The following is a 7,164-nucleotide window of genomic DNA, read 5'->3' on the forward strand; positions in this document are numbered from 1 at the left end:
ATGAGTTGCAACCTAAAGATAAAAATCCAACTTGAAAACTAAAAAAAATGTAGTTGTAGAACATCACATCATTGCTTGCATTTATTTGATTATTTGCCTTTCATTGTCATAAATCGTTGCCCTGATTACGAAGCTCATTCACTAATTGTACGGATTTGTGCCCCTCCTCTCCCATCTGGTTTCTACCCTTAAAGCGGTCGCAATGTTTTATAATCAGTAGCTCTTGCCAGGGGTGTTTCTAGGATTCAAAGAAAGGGGGGGCTTAGCCCCAAGGGCAGCGGCATGTTTGCGCGACTAGCACGTGGCAACTTTTTTTGGGGCCCATTTGGGGCCGTGGATATCCATTGTTTCAGACAGTTCATAGATTGGTTCAATCAGAAAGTGTGATTTTGCTCTGTAGCTTTGCTTGCATTCAGTATACGATAACACAAGAGACAGAATTTGAGGGTCATAGTAAAATTTGACAACACAAATTTGAACTTTTCTCAAATAAAGAGAGAAATAATTTTCCTGCTTGTAAAGGAAAGACGGATAAACTAGCTTTCATATCCGCGTCACTCCCAAATCCTAATTCTTAAAGGGACCGCACACAATGGCTGGAGAATGGACCTGACAGTGTCAACTTTATATCATTAAGTATGATGATAGGCTATTGGATTGTAATTTGAAGGGGGAGAAAACATACAAACCAGAACGCACGCACATATGTAGCATGTTAGAGTTATAAACAACTTGTCCATGTGAGAAACAATAGTTTAATTTAATGACATCACCAAAATAAATATATATATATATATATTTTTTTTTAAATCCAATAATGCCAAATTATTTGGGGGGGCTGAAGAACATTTTAAGGGGGCTGAAGCCCCCCTAAAATGTTAAAGTTGGGTCAAGCGAGACAGGGTAATCAAGGCGCAATCCGGAAATGAGGAGATTGTTTACTTCGAAATAAAAGCTCATCCAAGATCATCACACCTAGCGAAATGTATCTCTGACTTGCTTGGTCACTCGATCTCTCTTTTTGTTTTATTGATTAAATAGGATGAAATAAATGGGCAACTTGAAAAAAAATCCTTATCAATAAAAAATGATCCCGGTGGTTGAAGTTATAGTTATAATTATTTAATCATCTCTAAGACATTCGTTTTTGAGTTGCTTTGGTGTCATGACTAGATGTCAGCGTGTGTTAGACCAGAGGGTTGTGTTTTTATAAGCTTTATCACTGACCGGCAACGTACCTGACCAATGCCTGTATAATCACAGTAAACCCATAATAAGCAACATCCACCATCACCTTAATCATTTAATTAATTAATTTAGGTGCCCTTGGGTAATAAATGGGCCCCTTTTAACTGCTGTCGCCTGAAAATATGGCAATAGCCAAAATATTAACTTTCAAACTTATTCATGAAACAGGTCCCTTCACTTAGAAATGGATCGACCATTAATTTATAATGTTGATTTCACCTCCAGTAGATTTTGCGATTAAGTGGTGCATATTTCTGAACATATTTGCAATAAATCACATTACCTACATACATTGAACCCGGAAGCTTTTGCGGCTCCCTAAATGTATGGGGCCCTGCCAGTTGACCCTCTGGTGTGACATCAGTGCAAAAAATAATGCATGAAAAAGTCCAGACATATCAGCAGAATATGGATGAGTAATACAGTTCCCAATACATTAGTTTTACTTTGAAAGGTGCACCAGGAAGTCGTATTCTATCAAACCCGACAATTGTCACACCCGCTGCGCTATATGGATTAACAGTGCGGGAGAAGCGGCCGGCGAGGAGCACTGAGGATTGGGACGGTACCGTTCAAAATCTCGGTGTGAATGACCGGAAGGAAAGCTTCACTGGGACTCTGCATCGTCTCTAGTTTATTCTGTTCTAATATTTATTTATTTGTTTTCCCCAATTCTCCTCTAGTCTAGTCCAGACTGCAGAGGAGACGCACAGAGCCGAGGTAACAGAGGGTGAGCGACGAGAGAGAGAGAGAGAGAGACGAGAGAGAGAGAGAGAGAGACGAGAGAGACGAGAGAGAGAGAGAGAGAGAGAGAGAGAGAGAGAGAGAGAGAGAGAGAGAGAGAGAGAGAGAGAGAGAGAGAGAGAGAGAGAGACTCGCGGCTGTGAAGTGAATATCCAAAAACCCGTGATCACAAATGTACAACGGTCTCCAACAAAGCAGGAAAGGTACCACTGTGGATTTTTAGGAGTGTTTAACAAACTCCGTCCAACGCGCGTAAAATTGGTATTGGAATAACTAGACTTTGGCTTCTTATTGCATGGGATATTTTTTCTTGTAGTGGAATTCTTCCCTATTTCACCTGCACGAGGACAGCGACCGGTGGATAAGGAGGAGGGAGAGAGAGAGAGAGAGAGAGAAGAGGAGGCACTGCCGAGAGGAAGAGAAGAAAAGAAGCGGTTGAAAGAGAGGGGGGGGGGGGAGTCATTTCAGTTTCTCTTGGATGGGATTCCTCCCTCACCCCGCGGATGGAGGGATGAAACCGGGAGGAAAAGACGGCGAGAGAGAGAAAGAGAGAGGAGGCAGAAGAGGAGGATGTAGTCGTCGGGCACTGTGAGAATGCACAACGGACGCACCCCTCTGGAAGACAGGATTGAACTATAAACCCATACGGAATTTACAGCCACCCAAAGGATAGCACGCACATTGGGCTGAATATATACACACGTATACATATATGGGGCATATTGTCTTGTCTGGAACCTATTTGTGTGGAGTTACAACTATAATCACCACTATTCTTCAAATTATGGGATTTGGAAAGATAATTGCGCACTGAACGCCCGGGGAACGAAGGGACCGTAACATCCGGAAAGAGGTAAACTCTAAAACTCTTTATTATATCTTTTATAGGTGCAAAATGACTGCTCCGTTTTCTGCCCCCCCCCCCCTATCTTTGTTTCTCTGTTTCTTCGAATTCTTTCTTTCCGACTGCGTCTGTTGGAGCAGAGGAATGGTGGTTGGTGGGGGTTAGAAACGGAGTTATTTCTAGATATCCTCTATAGGGTGGATGCTGAACTGGGGCGGGGGGGCAGACAGGGTGTACTCGGATAGCGAGAAGGGGCACCGAGAACATCGCAAGGTCAAAATTGAGCCCGGTGTAAGTTATAGAAGCTCTCTGTGTGTGTGTGTGTGTGTGTGTGTGTGTGCGTGTTTGAGCGCGCGTTTGAGAACGTGGTTGGTGGACCCAGACGTAGGCTAGTTTCAGTAGGCAAAATATCAGCCCAGTGTGCTCTGAATACGCGCGCGCGTGTGCGTGTGTGTGTACCGGGGCGCGCGCACGCACGCAAAAGCGCGTGTTGTTGCCGCCGGAGAGAAAGATAACTTGTGTGCGTGCGCGGCATGTCTGCAGCCTCCGTGGCCACTTCATGCAGGCTTTCCTTTTTTAGCTGACTTTAAGGGTTGATAGTTATTACGGGACGCACGCGCAAAAACGCTACACTGGTGCACCTGTGCCGCGAGAGAGAAAGGTGTGTTCATACAGTTATCTCACATGACTGTGAATGTAGAGTCTGCAAAAAGCAGTGCAATATAAGATGCATCTGCGCTGTGCGTGCTTGTGTGCGCGTGCTCAACTGCACCCCAGCCCACATACCTTGTTTGCATGAAAAGCGCTAGATGATGATGATGATGAAGTTCTGTCCGCCGTTAATGTGCTTGCGTGTGTGTGTGTGTGTGTGTGAGTGCGTGTGTAACGTCTCACCCCCACTTGTCAGTTTGGAACGACGACAGGTGCATGTGCACGCGCACGTCCCGACATACAACACTGGATACGTGACACCAGCGAACGGAACAGGGTTCAGGTTACATCGCGCGGTTCAATTAAGCCACCTAAGTGCTTTCTAGTGAATTACAGTCGGTGTTAGTCACTCCACATTCTCCCACACGGTGACTATGTGCTGATGACAAGTGAATATGTGTAATTTGCTGTCGATGATGATGTGCATGTTGTTGTGAAACACATCACTCATAATCTGTGTTTTTTTATTGCACAATTGCAAATAATGATATATATTTTAAATATGACAAACGGGATCAAACAAGTTCTCTGTACATCTCTGCACTTTAACAATGTATTGTTTACCTGCTTTGAAGGAAAAGCTTTTCTTTTGTTTTTTTTAATCCACTGCTGTTCTATACTCTGTGAGTGGAATCACATCATCGTAGCAAGAGGGTGTGGTTACTGTAAACGTCCTGTTGGAGCAGGAAACATGGTGGGTTTGGGATCTAGGAAGGCTACTGAACAATCAAAAGGAAAACCAGTACAAACCATGAACCTTACAAACAGAGGATCTGTCATTGCTATATTACCCCTATATGCAGATTTGATTGTCTCTGCCTATAACAGTTTTGTAATGGCCAAACATCCCATAAGCCATCTTATTTAATGTATAATTAATATCCAATGGTTGGAAGGTTTGATAGTGCTTTCAGCCCACTTAATGGAATTGTATCAATCCAGAAATGGAAGATTCTTTGTTTCATGAATTTGGATTTAGAATGTTGCGTTATACTTTGGCTGGGACTTATTTTGTTTATGGGGCAGATATTACAAAAAACATATAAAGAGACGTGGCACCCAGGACGGCAAACGCGAAATCATAATTGTGTTTCAGTGATATGAATGTTGTCCATGGAAGATATTGCTGACTCTGTGATCTGACTGACCACGCTGTGCCAGGCCCAGCGATGACTCTAGGCATTATCACGCTCCTCTGTCAAATCTCATACCGCCTTAAAACGGGTTTTTCCGAGCACCTGCGCTGAAAAACGACAACATCTACTTTTTACGCCATCAAAGGGGGTTCTGTTGACACAGGTCCTTGTAAAGACTTCTATGGGGTTAATGTGCAGCAAACAGGTAGTAATGATCTCACAAATCACCATTTCAATCCAACCTTTTTAACAATGAGGATCTGCGGAGTGGCACATCGTGACGTGGTTTCATCTTTTTCGTGAGGCTCTGTCTTTTGCACGACACCGAGTTCCATGGGTTTGTACCGGTACAGTAGCTCGCATTGATCGATCAATGCATTTATGCTCACGCTGGTGCTAATAGCCCACAGAGGTATTATGCAAATGCACCCTGGCTCCTGAAGAAAAAGAGTGTGGGTGACTGAGCGAGGGAGAGATACCAGTGATTTTCAGTCCATTTTGGCTGTTTAGCCACCGATTTACGTCTGAAAGGAGTGGTTTGCTGTGCCATTAGGTTCGGGATGAATGGCAATGCATTTGTGTGTCAGATTGCGTGTCTGAGTTCTTTGAATGTAAAATGGGAGAGGTGAGAGATTGTATTTTCAAGCCACTCCAGGCTTTTCACTTAGTTTTTTTTTCGAGATTTAGTTTGCTCTTAGTGGCGTCTGTGCCAAATTAATAGCTTTTTAAAGTGTGCAGAACTTGCGGATACACATCTGGTCCGCGGTATTACTGCGATCTTGGTAATGGTAGATAACTCCTTGTTCCATAGGTGAGTCAATAACAATATCTCTCTTATCCTCTATTTCTGCCACTGTCTCTTTCACCTCCACAACCCTCCAAAAGAAAAAAATATGTTGGCTGTTATCAGGCAGCAGTACAGGGGAGTAAAGAGGCTGTAAAGACTGTTCTTTATTCTTTATAGGGGCAGGGGGCATTTTTATTTTTGCCCTCTGTTTATCTCTCTGCAACTCTCTCTCTCTTTCTCTTTCTGTTTAGCTATCTGACAGAGGGCTGCAGGATCCTGCCGAGTGGGTGGTGGAGCTCTAATTCAATTTATTCTACTGCTCAGAGACAGAGAGAGAGAGAGAGAGGGATGAGAGAGATAGGGGAGGAATGGAGACCACAGATGTTGCGGAACAGTTCCTATTAACGGTGGAGAGGTGGGCCTTAGAGGAAGCTGACCCGACGCCGTGACATCTGGATTGATTCCGCGGGCGGCTGAAATTGTGCGCGAGTGTGTGGTCATTATCAAGGAGAACAAAATGTCTTTAAAATGCCACTAGTGAGTCTGAAGGGAGAACTCGACAGACGTTTCTTCATTGCTCGCCCGACTCTCAGCTGAAACACAAATGATTGGCAAGTCGGACTGAACCTTTGAGATCACCACAACTGAAGAAATGCCAAAATGATTCCCCTGAAAGCAAATTGCAGAGACGTTGTATATAACAGTAATCTGATGTATTAGGCCATTTATGTTCATGTGGAATACTTTTAGCACTAAAGAAGACGCCGTTCAGTTTCTTCGCATATTTCTTCTTTTTTTTTTTGCAACTGAATGAAATCGAGTACAAAGTTTTTGTCTCTATTCCTCCTGAAGCTACCGCTACATTCCTTAGGAACTGGACATATTTGTAATGATGGCGTTCTTTTTAATTTATAATTCGTTGTTGATGGTCAGGTGAAAGGGCATTATTACAGTTATTCATTCCAGTTTGCAACACGTCCAGAATCAAATGTTCCTTATCTGCTGCAAACCTGGAGCAGCTCTGCTGTCATCACTCTGGCATGACCCAGCAAACTGTCTCCTGTTTGCAGAATGCAGCTGCCATGCTTTTAACAGCTGCTAAGACAGTGCACCATATCACCTATATGTTAGCCTCCATGCAGTGGTTTAACTGATCAGATAATAACAGGTAATAAATAGCTTTGCCTCAGCCTTCATTACTACAGTGTGTACTTTAAGGCATTTAGACCCTTTAAATAACATAATGATATAAATAGCATTAATATAGTACTTTGTTGTTGACAGAAAGTAGTGCCGCTGTGCCGTGTTGGCACCGCTGATGAAACACAGTGACTCTAAATAAATAGCCTTAAGGCTTTGCCAAGGCAGGATCAGTCTTTGGCTGGCTGGTAGCTCTCGTTAAGTTCCTGTTTGAAATCCATTACCAAGTCATTAATTACATGAGAATGGATTTGCGTGCTGCTGTCGTTCTATATTTGTGTGGCAAATGCAGCCCATTCGCTGTCTAATCGCGGCGGCAAACAAGTCATCTTTGTGAAAACATGTGGTACATACATGGAATTGGTGCTGTTATGCGATTTTGAGCTGTAGATATTTTTTTCATTTCTGTCCTTGTTTCTTTCCTGTGTAAGTTAAATGCATCTCTCACCCACGTAATCCCCCCCCCCCCCCCCCCCCCCCCCCCCCCCCCCCCC

General features: G+C 43.5%; 1 protein-coding gene across 1 annotated transcript in view; it reads left to right on the forward strand.

Annotated features, from left to right (window-relative positions):
• The first annotated feature begins 2,094 nt into the window (after window positions 1-2,094).
• The window catches only part of LOC116394054 (leucine-rich repeat and fibronectin type-III domain-containing protein 5-like), a 98,324-nt gene continuing 93,254 nt past the window's right edge, over window positions 2,095-7,164 (forward strand). The window contains exon 1 of the mRNA XM_031866832.1: window positions 2,095-2,845. The gene's annotated coding sequence lies outside the window, so the exon portion shown is untranslated. The remainder of the gene's footprint in view (window positions 2,846-7,164) is intronic.

This window comes from Anarrhichthys ocellatus, unplaced genomic scaffold (genome assembly GCF_004355925.1).
Source record: "Anarrhichthys ocellatus isolate YVR2014 unplaced genomic scaffold, GSC_Weel_1.0 scaffold36, whole genome shotgun sequence".
Taxonomy (NCBI): domain Eukaryota; kingdom Metazoa; phylum Chordata; class Actinopteri; order Perciformes; family Anarhichadidae; genus Anarrhichthys; species Anarrhichthys ocellatus.